Source organism: Diceros bicornis (assembly GCF_020826845.1).
Source record: "Diceros bicornis minor isolate mBicDic1 chromosome 6 unlocalized genomic scaffold, mDicBic1.mat.cur SUPER_6_unloc_1, whole genome shotgun sequence".
In the NCBI taxonomy this organism is placed as follows: Eukaryota; Metazoa; Chordata; class Mammalia; order Perissodactyla; family Rhinocerotidae; genus Diceros; species Diceros bicornis.
The window spans coordinates 434,224-452,876 of record NW_026690919.1 but is presented as its reverse complement, the minus strand read 5'-3'; the positions used below and the strand labels follow the sequence as shown (position 1 = coordinate 452,876).

The 18,653-nt window shown below is 37.8% G+C and overlaps 1 long non-coding RNA gene across 1 annotated transcript in view; it reads left to right on the top strand.

The window, feature by feature from the left end:
• LOC131402306 (uncharacterized) overlaps nucleotides 1-18,261 on the top strand; it is a 60,223-nt gene extending 41,962 nt beyond the window's left edge. Inside the window, exons 2-3 of the long non-coding RNA XR_009218514.1 lie at nucleotides 12,972-13,178; nucleotides 17,801-18,261. This is a non-coding gene — a long non-coding RNA (uncharacterized LOC131402306). The remainder of the gene's footprint in view (nucleotides 1-12,971; nucleotides 13,179-17,800) is intronic.
• The last annotated feature ends 392 nt before the right edge of the window (nucleotides 18,262-18,653 follow it).

Genomic DNA, 18,653 nt, shown 5'->3' with positions numbered 1-18,653 from the left:
GCCCTATGCGTGTGTGTGACATTTTAGCCCCTGTGGCCATCTCATCCCTCAGCTTTTCCTTTCAAGCTTTTTGGTTAGTCTATTGTTTGCCCCAACTGTTATTGCCTCAGGAAGCCAAGATTTTAAAACATTGGACAAATGCTTTCCAAGGTGAAGCTTTAGCACGGGGATAATTTGAATCAGGTCAAATAAAGACAGGTTTTTGCATGAGGTCTGCCAGGGAGCCATAAGATTGGTCCAGTAACAATCTTGGTGGCGAGTCTTTGAGCGAGAGCTCCAGCCCCAGTCTGCCCCCTCTTACATTGGGAATGCAGGCTGCTATTGTTCAAAGCCTGCAAAGCTGAGGAGTGGAAAATGGTAAGTTAAAATGCCACAAACCTTGCTGTTTTTGCTGAGATTCAGTGGGATTTTTTGTTTGTTTGTTTTAAGGTTTTTTTCACGGAATAGTCTCAAAGTTGCTACAAATGCTAAATTAATTTATAGAGCTTTAATAAAGTTTATTGTGAACGTTTTTGCCAGTTTCCCATTGCTTCTATGGAGGGAGAACTTTGACAGGTCTTATTCTGACATTTTTGTTGACACCTCAACCTTGACAGTTTTGCATGCTAGTCAGATATTTTGTAGAGTGTCCCTCAAGTGTGATTTGCCTGATTTTTTTCTCATGATTAGACTGAAGTTATGATTTTTGGCAGAAATACCACAGAGGTAAAGTGCCCTTCCCATTACATCATATCAAGGGAACGTACTATCAGAGTGGTTTATCGCATAGGTGCTAACCTGCATGAAGTAGTGTTTGTGTTTTTCCACCGTAAGGTTAATTTTCCCCTCCTCTTTCCATGCTGTGCTCTGGAAGGAAGTCACTATGCACAGCCCACACTTAAGAAGTGAGAGTTAGTCTCCATGTCCGTGAGTGTAGAGTTGCTTCATAAATTATTTGGAATTCTGCATGACAAATTTGTCTATTCTCTCCCTAATTATTTATGTATTCAATCATTTATTTATATCAGTATGTACTTACAGATATTTATTTTATATTTTAGGTTTCAACCCCATACTATTTTATTTATTTTGTTGCTCAAATTGTTCCAGCTTTGGCCACTCTTTCGGTTGGCTTCAGTCTCCCTTTGAGAAAAAAAATTTTTTTGAAGAAATGATATAGTGGAATTTGATCATACTCAAATTTGATTTTATAACTGTTTGTAGAAATTTACATACTTCAAATGCAAAACTGGATTTTTCTATGCTCATGTACATATTTAAAAAATGGACTTAGCCATGAAGAAAACATTAAATTTTTCTGACCATATTCTCTGATTATAATCCAAAAAAATTGGAACTAAATAATAAAAGAGTGATTAAAAATCTTAATCACTTGGAAATCAAGAAACATATTTTTAGAAAACCCTTGAATTATAGGAGAAATATAAAAGAAATCCCAAACAAAATAAAATGACCCAGAACAGCTGAACTCTTCAAAATCTAAAGCTTTAAATGTCTTAACTTTTAAAGAAGGAAGACAAGACTATTAAAGGAACAAATGAGATGTCCACAGGGGCTAAAATGTCACACACATGCATAGGGCTATACACGTGTTCAGGAGACACCTGGGACTTGAGGCAAGTCCCAAGTCCTCACCCCTGATTGACTTCGAGGCTCTGTGCAAGCAGCAACTGCAGCGGAGGCAGAGTTGTAAATCACCTGGCTGAGTGTCAAGGACACGCCCCAACATGCACACAGAGCTGCTGGGCAAATACCCATAGACTTAAGGGTTCTAGACATTTAAGCCAATTTCTGTCTAATCATTAGCTGATTGCTAAGCTAAATAAGTAGTGACTTCAGTGTCCACACATGACAAAGATACAGACTTAAAGAATTATTTCAGAAAAGTCACTAAACAGACAATAAAAACTATAACAAGCAGCAAGAGCAAACCCTGGGTAGTGGAGAGAATCTGATTTTCAGAGTTGTCATACATATTATTTGAAATGTCTAGTTTTCAAGAAAAAAATATTATGAGACAATACAAAAGAAGACATGGTCCATACACAGGAATCCAATGGAAATTGTCCCTCAGGAAGCCTAGACCTTGGACTTACTAGACTAAGACTTTAAGTCAGCTATTCTAAATATGTTTAAAGAGCTACAGAAAACCAAGTCCAAAGAACAAAAGGAATCAGGAGAACAATGTGTCACCAAATAGAGAATATCAATAAGAAGATAGAAATTATAAAAAGCAACCAAATGGAAAAGCTGGAGTTAGAAGTATAATAACTGAAATGACAAATTCACTAGATGGGCTCAATATAAGATGTAATGCAAATGTAAGCAGGCAGAAGAAAGAGTCAGTGACATCGAACATAGGCCAACTGAGATTATTCAGTCTGAGGAATAGAAGGAAGGAGGGGAGATCAGAAGCTCTACAAGTGTTGTCTCTGCCTCCACATGGCAGTGCACACAGCAGCTGTGGGGGTGCACGTGGGGACCAGAAGATTGAAGCTGGAATGCTGTGACCACTGAAGAGAGTGGCGGGGGGCGGAGGGATGGGTGTACCCATATCTCTGACTCACAAACTACACATATGCGGAGGACTCAAAGCGGCTCAGTTGAAGACAAAAAGATCTGAACTATGACTAGGGCCACTGCTTAAGAGACGAGTTTGAAGTTTAAGCCTAGGCAAGGACATTATCTGCTAAAACACTCGAAGAGAAAAATACCAGGCTTTGTGGTTTTTTTCCTTTTTGGGTGCTGTATGTTATAACATTCCTATAAATATACTTAAGCTTCGTTTTGGGATGCATTTAAGTTACTTGGAAACAATTTGATGCTTTTGAGTTGTGCTAGGAGGGAACAGAGTAACGCCTAGTCTAGGGTAAAATTTTCTCCACTACTGAGGAAAAACTTTTCAGTATTCTACCAGTCCTTATAATTATGAGGATTTTCCACTCCAGATGGTGTGAGCAGGCACTGCTCTGGCCCCCCATTATCCTGGAAGACTTTCCCCTCTAATCCTTTTGATAGTTTTCTCACATGCACGTGCTGAAGAATACTCTCGTAGATCTCTGCAATTCTCTCTCCTTGCAGTGCTCTCCTCTTCAATGCTCTGCCCTGCTGATTCTAGCTGCCTTAGCCCCCTGGATCCCAGCTCCTTCTCCTCAATTTAGGGAGAATGCTGTGCTCCCCCGGGTTCCCCTCCCTGTGCTGCTGCCTGGAAACTCTCTGCAGGTCATAGCCGGGGCAGTTTAGGGTTCGCTTCATTTGTTTCTCATCTCTCAGGGGTCACTGTCCTTCATTACTCGATGTCCAATGTCTTGAGAAACTTTCTTTAATGTATTTTCCAATTTGTTGTTGTTTCAGGCAGGAAGGCTAATCTGTTCCCTGTTACTGCATACTCTGGGCCCCCTCAGTAGTCACATCCCCCCAGTTCTGGGTTCTGCATCCGGGATGCTCCAGGGTCTGAGAAGGTGACAAACAAAAGGCTTTTTGAAGAAATTGACAAGCAGATTTAAAAGTTTATATGAAAAGGCAATGGACTTAGAATACCTAAAACGTTTTTGGAAAAGAGGAGTCAATTTGGAAGACTTACACTACTTGATTGCAAAACTTAGTATAAATCTATAACAATCAAGATTGGCTTGGGCCGGCCCCATGGCTTAGCGGTTAAGTGCGCACGCTCCGCTGCTGGTGGCCCGGGTTCGGATCCTGGGCGTGTACCGACGCACTGCTTCTCTGGCCATGCTGAGGCTGTGTCCCACATACAGCAACTAGAAGGATGTGCAGCTATGACATACAACTATCTACTGGGGCTTTGGGGTAAAAAATAAATAAATAAATAAAAATTATAAAAAAAAAAAAAGATTGGCTTAAGGATAGTCACATAGACCAACGGAACAGATTAGAGTCCATAAATAGACCCACACTTATATGGGCAATTGAGTGCCAAGGCAAGCCAATGGAGAAAGGACAGTCTTTTTAACAAAGGGTGCTGGAATACTTATATATTCCGATATATGCAAAAAAATGAACTTATACCCTTACCTAACACTATGCAAAAAAGTTAATTCCAAGTGGATCACAGGTCTAAATGTAAAAACTAAAATTATAAAATTTCTGGAAGAAAACATTGAAGAAAATCTTTGTGACTTTTGGTTACACTAGGATTTCTTAAACAAGATACAAAAAGCATAAAATATAAATAAAAAATGATAAAATGGACTTCATTCAGATTATAAGCTTCTGAGTTTTAAGAGACAAAGTTAAGAAAATAAAAATGCAAACCCTAGACTGGAAATTTTTTTGCAAAGCATACATCAGGCAAAGGACTTGTATCTAGAATAGATAAAGAACTCTTATAGCTCAAGACTAAGTCAAACATCCCCCCAAAAATGAAGGTCTTTCTAAAACAAGGACCAAATTTATGACTATATATTTTACAAATGAAGATATATGAGTAGCCAATAAGCATATGAACATATTTTCAACATCGCTGATCATCAGAGAAATGCCAATTAAAAACCACAATGACATGCCTACCAGAGTGGCTGAATTGAAAAATACTGAGTACAAGCATTGGTGAGGATATAGAACAATTGTAAGTCTTGTTCGTTGCTGGCTGAAATGCAAAATGGTACAGTCACTTTGGAAAACAGTCGGGTAGTATCTCTAACTGTATGACATACACTTACCATGTGACCCAGAAGTTCCACTCCTAGATATTCACTCAAGTGAAAGAAAAACATATCCACAGAGACATGTATGCAAATATTTATAGCAGGACAATCTACAATAGGCAAAAACTGGTGAATGGATAAAGAAATTGTGGTTTATCTATATTATGGAATTCTACACTACAATAAGAAGTAACAAATGATTAATACATTCAACATCATGGATGAATCTCAAAAACATTACGCTAACTGAAAGAAGTCAAGCACGAAAGTCTATACTGGATGATTCTATTTATACAACAGTATAGAAAAATTCAAAACTAGAGTAACAGAGCGCAGATCAGTGTTTGCCGGGGACTGGCACTGGGGGTGTGAGGGAGTGTAAGAAAACACTTTATGGTGATGGAACGGTTCTGTATCTTGACTGTCATTACTTTATCATATATAATTACCACAATTTCTCAAATTGTACACTTAAGCGCATTTTTTAAATAGAAATAATACCTTAGCTTTTAAAAAATCAAAAAACAGTAGGTTCCTCATGACTTAAATACTCAAGTGTAAGAAAAAACCCCACAATCAATACTCTTGCAAGAAAATCTTACAACTTAGGGGTCAGAGATAACGTCTTAACTAAGATCAGAAACTTAAATGCTATAAAAGAAATGATAATAACCTTTGTGTGGCTATAGAAACAATTAAAATCAACGGACAAAATACATGAGGACAAAATAGTGTAATGCAAATGGCAGACAAGGGGTAAGTTGTCCATGTTATTCAAAGTACTTCTCCAAACTGACAAGAGAAAAACACTGTTGAGTAATTGACTAAGGAAAAGTCATAGAAGAGCAAATGTAAATGGTCACAGATATATGAAAAGATGCTTAAATGCACTGGTAGCCAGGAGGATGCAAATTTAAGAAGTGATGAGATAGCAGTTTACATTGATTAGAAAGAGCTACACACTTAATACTCCCGGGGAATTAAAGGAAATAATATCTCATATTCCTGGTGGAAATGTGCAGTGTTATAGTTTTTGGCAGAAGTAATCTAACAGCATTTATTAAAAATAAAAACACATATATCATTTAACCTCACTGGGCTTCTCCCAAGAATGCCAATAGAAATAAAAGCAGACGTATTAATGGACTTGGGCACTCAAGTGTTTACTGCAGCATTGTTTCTAATGGCACAAAACTAGATCAAAGTGGATGCCGGTCAAGAGGAGACTGGTTGAATGAATTCTACTGCGTGCAGACTACGTTCTATTGAGCAATCGGTAAAATGAGGGAATTAGAGCTATAGAAGGTGACTACATTCCACCAGTTATTGTTGAGTAAGAAATGCAAGAGGCAGAAAAGGGAGTATAATTATCTACTTTCTTTTTTTGGAAAACAAAGGCTAAAATCCCACTTTACATACATACATACATTTCCATGTATATGCATATGGATATATCTGTATAATGTTACGAGCATGAATGAAAAATATGGAAGAATACATAACAGATTGTTAAATCTTTCTACCAAGGTGACCCATGTTGTGCGTGTTGATATATGTGTAGGCAGGGATAAAGCCAAGCAACCAACAAACCCAATGACAAGGTCTGAATTTGGAAAGCATATATATGACCAGATGTGTATTTTTGTGTGTGTGTGTGTAAGGAAGACTAGCCCTGGGCTAACATCCGTGCCCATCTTCCTCTACTTTATGTGGGACGCCGCCACAGCATGGCTTGACAAGCGGTGTGTCGGTGCGTGCCCGGGATCCGAACCTGTGAACCCTGGGCCGCCGAAGCAGAGCATGCACACTTAACCACTGTGCCACCTGGCCGGCCCCCAGATGTGTATTTTACTAGTCAGGATAGGTTAGGTTATTCTTCAGTGGTAAACAGTTTGACATCCCAATGTATTAATATGAACAAAACGTTTACTTCTTTCTCACACAAAGGGTGAGGGAGGGTCTGGGAGACTCTCCAGAGCAATTATCTCAACAGGTTGGCTTAGCCTTCCAGGCCATTTAGATCTCATGGAATCTTCCTATCAACCTGTGTTTTCATGATTGCTGCAGCAGGGGAAGAAAGAACGTGGGTGATTGGTGCACTAGCAATTTGATGCATGTCATGTTCCTCTTTTTTTTCCCCACTCAAGGCACATAGCCGTACATAAGTTCATGGAATTAGGGAAATTTATTCCTCCTGTGCTCCTCTGGAAAGGGAGGAGGAATGGAAATATTGGTGAGCAGCAATAATGTCTACTGTATATAGATTTATGAAATTATTTATTTATATAAAGAAACTAAGCTTTAAAATGGCTTTGAAATGGTTTATACTTTATGCACAAGCAATTTACAAAATACAAGAAATGGCCAATAAAAATGAAATTATGTATATTTTACCACATTGGCTATAAAAGTTGATAAGGCCCAGTATGATGGAAGTGACATTCTCACAGACTCCTGGTGTGAGAATAAATTTGTACATTCCTGAAATATAGTCACACTGAAGATATCAAAATGTAATTTTTGAATTATCTTTTGGCTCAGTAATATGACTTACAAGAATTCACCCTTGAAAACAATCAGATAGGTGCATATGCAAAGAAATGTTCACTGCAGCATTATTTACAATAATAAAAGAAAACAGTCTAAAAGTACATCTATAAGGGATGAGTTAATTAGCATATGGTAAATGCATATAATATGAGAACCACTAAAAGAGATGAGGTGGATTTAATTTGTTTTACGATAAAAAATATTCAAGGAATATGTTTTGGTTTTCTGTTGCTATATCACAAATAACCCCAGAACTTTGGAGTTTGAAACAACTATTTTAATTTAGGAAGATGTCTCTGGCTTCAGTGTAGAGAATGCATTGAAGGGGGTTAGGTCTGGGCGAGGGAGCCCGTTTTGGTGGCTGCTGCAGTGAGCAGGTGAGACAAGCTAAGGCACATCTAACATCATGTTGTATTTATAGTTTCGTACTTAAGTTTTTTCACTTAATATTCCCTAATTAGTATTTTCCCATTTCATTAAAAATTATTGGTAATAATTTTTAAAACACAACTATTTTACTCTGTTGCTGATTTTGTAGATCAGGAATCAGGAAGGGCTCAGCTGGGTGGTTTGTCTTTGACCCACGTGTAAATCACCTGGATCAGATGAGATGGAAGAATCCACTTCCAAGATGGCTTCTTCATTCACATGTCTGGTGCTTTGGGGAACTTAATAATTTCTTCACCTCTCAACATGGAATTTCATCTTCCAGGCCTTCTTGGGCTTCCTCACAGCATGGTGCTCTCAGAATAGTCCTACTTCTTACATGGTGGTCAGCTTCCAAGAAGTAGAGAGTGGAAGTTGCCAGGCCAGTTAAGGGCTATGCACAGAATTAGTTTTATGCCACATTATGGCAGCCATATCCTATCTATTGAAGCTATCCAACGGCCTGCTCAGATTCCAGGAGGTGGAGAAATAACAATTCTTGTTGAGAGAATGCCAAGGACACTTGCAGAAGAGCGTGCAGGATGGGAATATTGTTGTGGCTGTCTTTGGAAAATGCAGTCTGCGTGGTATCATATGATGCAACTTAGGTAACATTAATATTTACCTAAGTAAATGTTTATGTTTAAAAATCTAGGAAAAAATATAGAGATAACACAATGTTTCCATTGGGCATAGCCATTTTGAGTAGACACTGCTTTCTACTTTAGATTCTTCAGTGTTTCATTTTTTCTTTTACAGTAAACACAAATTACTTTTATAATCAGCAAAATTTTTTAAAATCCTAATTTTGATATGAAAAAGAAATAGGTTGTTTAAAGTTGTTTGCTCACAGAATTTGCAGTACTCAAAGGATGCATTTAAATGGATGACATTTTTTTTCCCCTATGGAAAATTTCAGGAGGAAAGTCTACATTTAAGTTTCCATATTTGTAGATAGAGTAGGAGTGATAGCTTCTTGGCAAAATTGAATTTAAATAACGGATTTAAATAATAGAAGCTATTATTTAGGATGAGCTTAATGCAGTCCCCACCCAGATGAAAGATTCAGGCAATGAAATGGATCACATAAAAGCCTTACAGTTGCCTCATGCAAATTATGTTGTATTAAAAACTTAAGCAAAACATTAAAAATGTAACAGACCAAAAACTTCAAGGGCTGAAGAGTTAAGTCTCCTTTTCAGCAGTCAGAAAAATGATCTCAGCCCTTAATGGGCATCTGTCTGGTTCCTACTCTCCATTATCAGCATCATCACTCCTGTAGCTGGGAGTTATCAGAATAACAACAAATGTGTATATTTAAAGATTTTTCATTGCCTTCATGTAGTCTGGGCTAGCAAGCCACCAAAGGTTTAGGACAAGAGAGTTTATGATGGATATGGGATGGTTTTTAGGGAGAAAGACTCAAATCTGGGAGGTCAACGTCAGAACTGATGGTGTGAACAAGGCAAGATTATCAATGTGGAGAACAACAGTCTGAATTGAGAGAAAGGAAGTGAGTGAGAGACATTTTGAGGGAAGAACTGATATATTTCTACCATCTAGGTGTGGATAATGAAGGAGTGGGGTAAAATAAAGCTGAATTATAGAGCTTTTGTGATTTTGAGAACGATCTTTCCATTGGCTGAAGACTTTGGGAAGATATAATCGATTTTGAGAATATCATGGAAAATGGTGGGCTTGGTTTTAGAATTTCTAAATTTATGTGAGAAAAAAGCAACCTAGTGAGCTCAATGGCTATAAGCAGATCATCTGTTTGTTTTTAAAATTATTTTTATAGCTGATGATGATGATGATTTAGCCACGGTGACTCTCAGATCAGATTTATTCTAGCTCTAAAGGTTTATGGTCCTATGACACATCAACTATACAGTCGGGGGAGGAGTGTACAGGACTGGTTGAGACATGAGGACAGATGAGTTCTTTTTGGGAGAACATGCTGGAGAAAGAGGAGCTGGAGAACATGCTGGAGAACATGCTGGAGAAAGTGAACCAGGGTTGAAACTTCAGCAATGAATGTAGTGAAGAGTGGAGGGGAGACATAGATGGAATAGCGGTAAAAGTAGATGCCACTTATATTCGGAAGGATTTATAGAAAGAGGATAGAAGTGTTGGGCAATTTTATGCAACATGTAGAAATTCTAGAAGGAATTCTTCTAAGAGTGTTACTCCCAATACTATTCTGTATAGGGACCTAGGGATTGGAGACTAAATCATCATGGCAACCGGAACACCAGGTATTTGTATTTCAGATTATCAAACCTTTGACTCGGGAGGCAATTGCGTGGGCCTGTGAATACAGGATGATTTTCATTTACCCAAATAAGTAGCTGTTTGTACTCAAACCTCACAGAGTGTGCGGAGTCCAAATTTGAGCCCCAATCTCTGCCCATCAAAAACATTATTTTCGTTCATTGGTCTATATTTTTGTTGCTTATTATGTCAATTGTATCTGGAGAGGTACCTAGGCTGTCTTAGAAATATGGGAAATTAATCTTAAAACTATAGACAGCACGCAAGCTTATGTTGGGAAGGGCACATGCATTGGCTGTCTGTGTAGGAAAAGGGAGAGTGAGAAGCAGAGCACTGCTACAGAACCCAGTAATTCAAAACAAGAAGTGTCTCTGAAGGACTAAGGATGGATTTGAGAAGAGAAGATAGCTAGGGCATTCAGTAGATACCCTAACACACGGATGCAGGAAGGGAAGGATCATCACTATTTTCACAAACATTTTAACACCATTGCATGGAATTTGAGGAGGAGAGAGCAGAGAAAGAAGGAGAGTGAACGCGTGACCACAGGAGGAGGAAGGCAGGGCGTTCAGGGTGTGTTGAGCATGAGCTCAGCTCATGGAAAGATCCGCTTGTACACAACTGTGTTAATGAAAGGATAAGATGAAAAACATGCTGATGAAGAGAAGGGACTATTGCTACTGACATGCTGCTAGAGGGAGGCTTGATTTGGCTCAAAACTTAGTGATTTTCTCCCCTACAACCCATTTGCAAAAATTAGCAAATAAGTATAATTTTTAGTTTTGTATCCCAAGTCTCTCCCTCTCTCTCAGAAGCCAGGGAATGATTACAGCATTCCGGTGAGTGTGTTCAGACTCTATTACGAGGCTCTGAGACTGTTCCTGGGACTGTTGACTTCCTAAGATTACCCCTTGCATTCAGCCATGCCAATTCTGAAGCCAAATTTTTCTTTGAGCTCTAGATCTGGATTCACAGCTTGTGACCTAGGAATTGCATTTGTCCAAAAGGAAACACTTTCTCTGACTCTCTGACAGACTCTTGAATTTGGAAACAGGGCTGTCCCACTGGATGTCACCAACCCTGAGTCAAGAGGCCACTTTCGCGATCCAGGTGGTGCGATTTGTCTCACCATCTCCTTTGAATTGGCCGAGCTGCCCATGTTACAGTGAATCCAGTAATGAAATTATGACTGAGTACTTCTGTTAGGATTGACTGAGAACAACCATCACCTCCATGAGTCTGTTTATAACACTGAACGTCAGAATCCATGAATAAGCTTGGCATCCCATCTCAGGGCCACCCTCAAATTAAACGGTTTAACTGACAAGCTTCCTGCAGCCTCTGGGAACATTTATTTATGCTGGTACCCCCAGGGCTCCAGAGAGCCAGACTCATCGTCCAAACACCAAGACCCCGGATTGTGGTCTTTCTCTATTGACTCAGACACGTCAGAGATCTTCATCATAGAAATAATATTGACAATTGATGTAAATTACAGTTATGTAAAATCCATTTATAGTAATAAATTGTAACACTAATGTAAAATATACCATTTTATTCATTTTGCCACATTCAAATTCACCAATTTATTTAATTTTCAAATCATCCTATGAAATTATTTTCTGTATTTTAAAGATAAGAATATTAAAACTCATAGTTTAGGTAACTTAACCAGAGCCATGTAACCGCCAACACCAGGCCTTCTAACTCAAGTTTAGTGCTGTGTTTACATAACACAACTTATCTCCACCAACTGAAGAATGGTGTAATTTAAAAGATTACAAAAGCACAATAATTAAAAGTTAAATTTATGATACTAGCAGAAGAACAGACAAATCAATGGAATAGAATAGAGAGCTGAGGAATACAGCTGGCTCTTGCAGCACAATAAAATTTTGAAATAAAGTTGTCTTAGTATAATCATCCCCAAATAAGTTCTCATATGTCCTTAATGAGTGTGTTGGTTACTAGGAATTCACACAAAAGCAGCCCATCTCTAAAATGCACACGTGTACCCATGCACAATACATACATAAATGCAGCCACAGTATACGAGGGCTCTGATGACAAAATAAATGGAAGATGGTGAAGGGAGTGCATACTCTCCCCAGAACTTCCTAAATGTGCCATTTCTCATCCTAGAAACATTACACTACTGGAAGGTTGATTAAGAACCTGACTTTGGAGCCAGACAGACTGGGTTTGAATCCCAGCACTTTATGATCTCTGTGTTACTTGCAACCATTAAGTTAATCTCCCTGTGTTTAATGGCTTGAAGTGTGGAACAAATCATCATACCACTTCCTAGTGATTTTTAAGGATTAAATGAGCACATACTTAGAACAGTGCTTGCACACAGTAAAGCCTTGTGGTAAATATTAGCAATCATTATGCTCTGGCCAGGTGAAACTTGAATTTTTTCAAAGGAAATTTGGGGTTTAGATAATAGGAGAAATTAAAGGTGTAGACCCTGGTGTTAACTAGAACTAAGTCCTAACCGCAAATCTTACTCACTTTAAGCACATCGATGACTCTTTCTGAGCCTAATTTTCTCTGATATAAAGAATAAAGATATTAATAATCTTATTTTTTGTAAAATTTGTAACATAAAATGTATGCAGCACAGAGGCTGTCAAAGGTCGTTGTGTGTTAGTTATTTCTGTTTCTTCTACCTCTTATATTAGTATACTACATTTGTAACAATTAATGAACCAATATTGATACATTTTCATGGACTAAAGTTCACCTTTTTGTTGTTGTTCTTGAGGAAGATTGGCCCTTAGCGAACATCTGTTGTCAATCTCCCTCTTCTTGCTGAGGAAGATGGTCCTTGGGTTAACATCCGTGCCCATCTTCCTCTATTTTGTATGCAGGACGCTGCTACAGCATGGCTTGATAAGCAGCACGTACACCCACGCCCAGAATCCGAACCTGCAAACCCCGGGCCACCGAGGCGGAGTGTACAAACTTAACCACGAAAACACTGGGCCAGCCCCTAAAGTCCATCTTTTATTCAAATTTCCTTAGTTTTCCTCTAATATCTTTTTCTGTTTCCAGATCCCATCCAGGACACCACATGATGTCTAGTTGTCAGATCCCCTCTCGGCTCGGAATTTCCCAGGCACTCCTTGGTTTTGATGACTTTGACAGTTTTGAGACATACTGAGCAGATGTTTTGTAGAATGACCTTCTATTGGAATCTGCCTTGGTGTTTTTCTCATGGTTGGACACAGATTACTGTTTTTTGAGAGGAAGATCTCAGAGGTAAAACGCTATTTCCATTGCATTATATCAGAATTACATACTCTCAGCATGACTTTTTAGTATTGATGTTGACTTTGATCACCTGGCTGAGGTCCTGTTTGTCAGATTTTTCTGCTGTAACGCTGCTAATTTTTATGACTTACCATAATGTACTGTTTGGAAGGAAATAACCATGTGTAGTCCCTCCTTAAGGAGAGAGGAATTATTTCCACCTCATTTGGAATTCTTCTGCAGGGAGATTTAGCTGTTGTCTCACATTTATTTTCTTATTCAATCATTTATTTACATCAGTATGCAATCATGAATATATGTATGTTATGCTTTTGATTATAATCCATTAGTACTTTATTTTTTTGCTCAAATTGCTTTAGCTTTAACCAGTGGAGGCTCTTTCAGTTGTCTCCTGTATCTGTTTAAGGTATCCCTATCAATAGGGGCTGAGCGGTATTGGTCTATAGTTTCCTTTTCTTGTAATGTCTTAATCTGGTTTTGGTATTAGTGTAATGCTAACCACATAGATTAAGTTAAAAAGTGATCCTTCTGCTCTTATTTTTCTGGAAGAGAGTATAGAGATTTCCTAATGTTTCTTTCTTAAAGGATTGGTAGAATTCACCTGTAAAACCATTTGGATTTGATACTTTTTTTGCTGGAAAGTTATTAATTATTGATTCCATTTTTTAAATGGATGTAGGCATATTCAGATCATTTTTCCTTGGGTGAGTTTTGATAGTTTGTGTCTTTCAAGGTATTGGTGCATTTCCTCAAAGTTATAGATTCAGCGTGTGTAGAATTGCTCATAGTATTCCTGTACCATCCTTTTAATGTCCGTCAGATCAGCTGTGATGACTGCTCTTTGATATCTGATGCTGGTCATTTGTGTCACTGCTCTTTTTATCTTGGTTAGCCTGGCTGGCATTGTGTCCATTTTACCAATCATTTCACAGAATCAGCTTTTGGTTTCGTTGTTTTTTTCTATTGTTTTTATGTTTACCATTTTGCTGATTTCTGCTTTGATTTTTAAAATTTTGTTTCCTCTTTTTGCTTTATGTTTCAATTGCTCATCTTTCTCTGGTTTTCTAAGGTGAAAGATTTGGATTATTGATTTTTTTAGATTATTGATTTATTTATTTATATTATTGATGTTAGGCCTTTCTTTTTTTCTAAAACATACAGTCAATACTATAAATTTTCCTTAGAGCACTGCATTTGCTGAATCCCCCAAAATTTTATAAGGTGTATTTTCATCCTCATTGTTCAAAATTTGCCTTACTTTGTCTTGAGACTTTTTGTTTAACATATGTGTTTTTAGTAGTATGTTGTTTAATCTCTAAATATTTTGGGATTTCCCAGCTATTTTTCTGTTAGTGATTTCTAGTTTTGTTTCATGTAGTCTGAGCACATACTTTGTATGATTTCTATTCTTTCAAATTTGTTAAACTGTTTTATGTCTCAGAATGTGGTCTCTTTTGGTAACTTTTCCACATGAGCTTGAGAAGAATGCATATTCTGCTGTTGTTGGATGAAGTATTTAATAAATGTCAATTAGATCAAGTTGAATGATGGTGCTGGTTAAGTCAACTACATCTCTGCTAATAGTCTGCCTGCTTGATCTATGAATGACTGAAAGTGGAACATTTAAATCTCTAAGACAACAATGGATTTGTCCATTTCTCCTTGCAGTTTGATCAGTTTTTGCCTCACATATTTTGATTCTCGTTTATTAGGTGCATGCATGTAATGGATAGTTACGTCTTCTTTTGGAAGTTTCTGTTGACATATCCTCAAGTTCACTGATTCTTTTCTCAGCTTTGTCCATTATACTGATGAGTCCATCAAAGGCATTATGCATTTCTGTTATACTGTTTTTGATTTATAGAATTTCTCTTTGGGCCGGCCCCGTGGCTTAGCAGTTAACTGCGCATGCTCCGCTACTGGTGGCCCGGGTTCGGATCCCAGGTGTGCACCGATGCACTGCTTCTCTGGCTATGCTGAGGCCACGTCCCACATACAGCAAGTAGGAGGATGTGCAACTACGACATACAACTATCTACTGGGGCTTTGGGGGAAAAATAAATAAATAAATAAACTCTTTAAAAAAAAAGAAAAGAATTTCTCTTTGAATCTTTCTTAGAGTCTCCACTTCGCTGCTTACAATATCTATCACTTCCTGCTTGTTGTCACATTTTCATTAGAGCCCTTAGCATATTAGTCATACTTATTTTAAATTTGCTGTCAGATAATTCTAAAATCTGTGTTACATTTGAATGTGGTTACAATGCTTAATTTTTCTCTTTAGGTTATTTTTTTTTTGCCTTTTCACATGCCTTATAATTGTTTGTTTTTGTTTGTTTTTGTTCTTCAATGTTGAACATGACTTCAACATGACTGATAATAGAAACTAAGGTAAATAGGACTTTAATGTGAGATTTTATGTTAATCTGGCTAGGAGTTGGGCTGTGTTTAATGTTTTCTACAGTTGTAGGTGTAGATCTTTCCATTTCTTCTAGTTTTTATGTTTTGTCTTCATTGTATACTGTAGGCTTCCCTAACTACTCCTCCTCATTGGGAGTCTGAGATTTGCAGCTCTTTCAACTATAATTCACTGTTATTATGCTGGAGCCCTGCGAGTGTGGCAGTAAGCTATGGGAGAGGGGAAGTGTGGTATTATCTTACAAGTTTTAGAAGACTTCTATTCCTGGTCTGTGATGTTCTCAAGTATTTATTTGTCTCCCCTCTTCCTTAGGTGAGACAGGAAAGCTAGAATGGGCTGGAGTTGGGCAATTGTCCTTCTCCAGCTCTGAAAAGACTCTGGCAAAGTCCTTACCCCAGAGAGTAGGCTTTGTTATGTAGAGGATCTGAATGCTTCTCACTGTTGTTACTTTTCCCATCCCCCTGACAGAGCCAAGAGGGGTCTTTCTTGAGGAGCTCTTTTCTAAATCTTCACCATGAGAAGCTGGTTTGCTTCCTGGAAGTAAGCCCAGGAAAGCTCTGGGGACTCCCTAAGCCTGCAGTCACCTGGATGCTCTCTTTCATGCTGGTCCGTATTCAGCCTCAAACAGTTCATCAAAATTTCAGTTAAATGTTGCTACTGTTGATGGCCCTGCTACTTCTGCTGCAGATAAGTTGATCTCAGCTGTGAGTCTCTGTGTTCACCTGTCTTCACAGACTCAGATGGCACTGTGCTCTGTGACTTTAATTCTCTGTTAGTACAAGAAAAGTCATTGATTTTCAGCTTGTTCAGTGTTTTTCTTGTAAGGATGGGAGTGACAACTTCCAGGTTCTTTACATATTTGAAATGGCATTTTATCTTTTTTGTTTTAAAGGAAAAGTATCACTTTTCAAAATTCTGAAATCGCCCATTCAGTATGTTGGAGCTCTGTCCAGTGGCCTGTCATCATAAAAAACTATTAGTCCATTGCCAAATCAGGTCAAATTCCTTTCTTGTTGTTTTGTAAGCTTTTTTTCAGTTTTATGAAAATCATTTTATTGAAATAGATAAATTTATACTAAATTGTGAGTAAAAGTGGTGAGATATTTGAGCATGAATTTCCTCAAAAGGTTGAAATATAATTCAAATGGTCAATTGACTTCACTTAGTCTTATGAGGTATTCATATCTAATGGAAGATACAATATATGTTTAAGGGGATGAAACTGCTTCTTATTCACACAGAAAACAACTCAGGTCAGAATTGGTTTTGGACAAATGGATTCTACATAATGTAAAATATGGAAGCATATAGTATAAAAGTGAAAGGCAATTTTGAGTTTATCAATACTACCAATATTAATAGTAATGTAATAATAATACACTGTATGTGCTTCCTCTAGTCTGGTTACTGTGCTGGCTTCTTTCTATGCTTTATATTACTTAATGCTCAAACTTCTTGACTTATAAATTCTTATTTGCCTCATAGTTGAGGAAAGCATTGTCTTTTAATTAGTTTATTGCAAATTTAGAGAAAAATTTCAATGTGATCTATGACCATTTGTACTCCAAAAAATCCTTCAATGATCAAGTTTTTTTAAAAATGGATTTGGCCATTAATAGCAAAACATGAATTTCTCACTTTACTAACAAAGTGAGGATTTCTTAAAGATGTGGAGAATATATATATATGTGTGTATATGTGTGTGTGTGTGTGTGTGTGTGTGTGTACTAAATGTGCTAGTGAACTCAGATGCAAAAATCCAGAGTAATCTCAGGTCTAACTGAAGATTCAAGAACCAGGAAGAGGAGTACTGTAGTGTTTTCTGCCACTGTAAGAAAGCCAAAGCCTCCTTAATTTTGTCATGTGTTGTAGAACACTCAAGGATCTCTTCAGGACTCAGTCTAGTTAAGCATTTACAGGAATTTTGACCATTCTGAATGTGTAGGAAAGTGTTTAAATTCTTCTTGAGGTGAACTGAGTCCCTGGAGTAAGAGACATGCCTGAAAATCTCCTAATAGGTGTTCTGTTTACAGGAAGAGGACCTGAGCATGAGCGAGACCACCATGGACCACGGTCAAACCCGTCTCAGCCCTCGACCTCTCTGAGCAGCCTCACTGCCCATGGTTAGGCAAAGACAATTGCTAAGTACAAGATCCACATGGGCGACACTCATTATCTGTTTTGTTTGTAGGACAAAAATCAGGCATGAAACAGACACTCTGTAACATTTGCTGCAAGAACCAAACGGTGGAAGTCAGAGGGTGGAGTAAAAAGAAGAGCGGTGGAAAGAATGGGAAGATGCCCCACCTCTGTCAGAGATGTCTAAGCATAACAAAATGAAATTTCACACCCCCTTCTAATTTTAGGAAAATGGAAATTAGTACTATATCTATTGAATTGAATCAAGAAATGTGTGTGATATACAATATCTGATATAATTTACTTGGTATGTTTTGAATGAAAGTAAGATGAATGGAATTGTTTTCTCAATAAATACAAATCATTGGCAAGTCTCAAAGTGATGTCATTGTGCTCCTAACTTTGTCCTTTTTAAAAATTTCTGTTTTCTGGTTCATGTCACACATGTTTGATAGTGGTGGAGCCTCTAATAGCAGCTATTTTTGTGTTTATCCTAATCCTAGCCCTCTCACTGCCCATGCCTACATGTTACCACTAGAGGTCTACAGGAAGTTTACATTTAGTATTGTTACATCCCAGGATACCAAACTCAACACATTGTCTTTCTCACTCCACACTCCCCACCCTACTTAATATTATCCACTCCAATGGTCTCAGTTATGACCTATATCTCGTTCTCCCAAGTCTATATCTCTATTATAATCCTCTCCCAGAATGTCAGAATGCACCACTAGGCTCCAGTATCCTCTAACATAAAATTGGTTAATAATATTATTCATCTCTGAGAGTTCTTGTGAAGATTAAATGAGTTACTATATATAAATTACTGGGAAAAGCACCTAGCACATAGTTAATAACAACAGCTCACAATTTGGATGCTCCAGAGGCACCTTGCTCTCAATGTA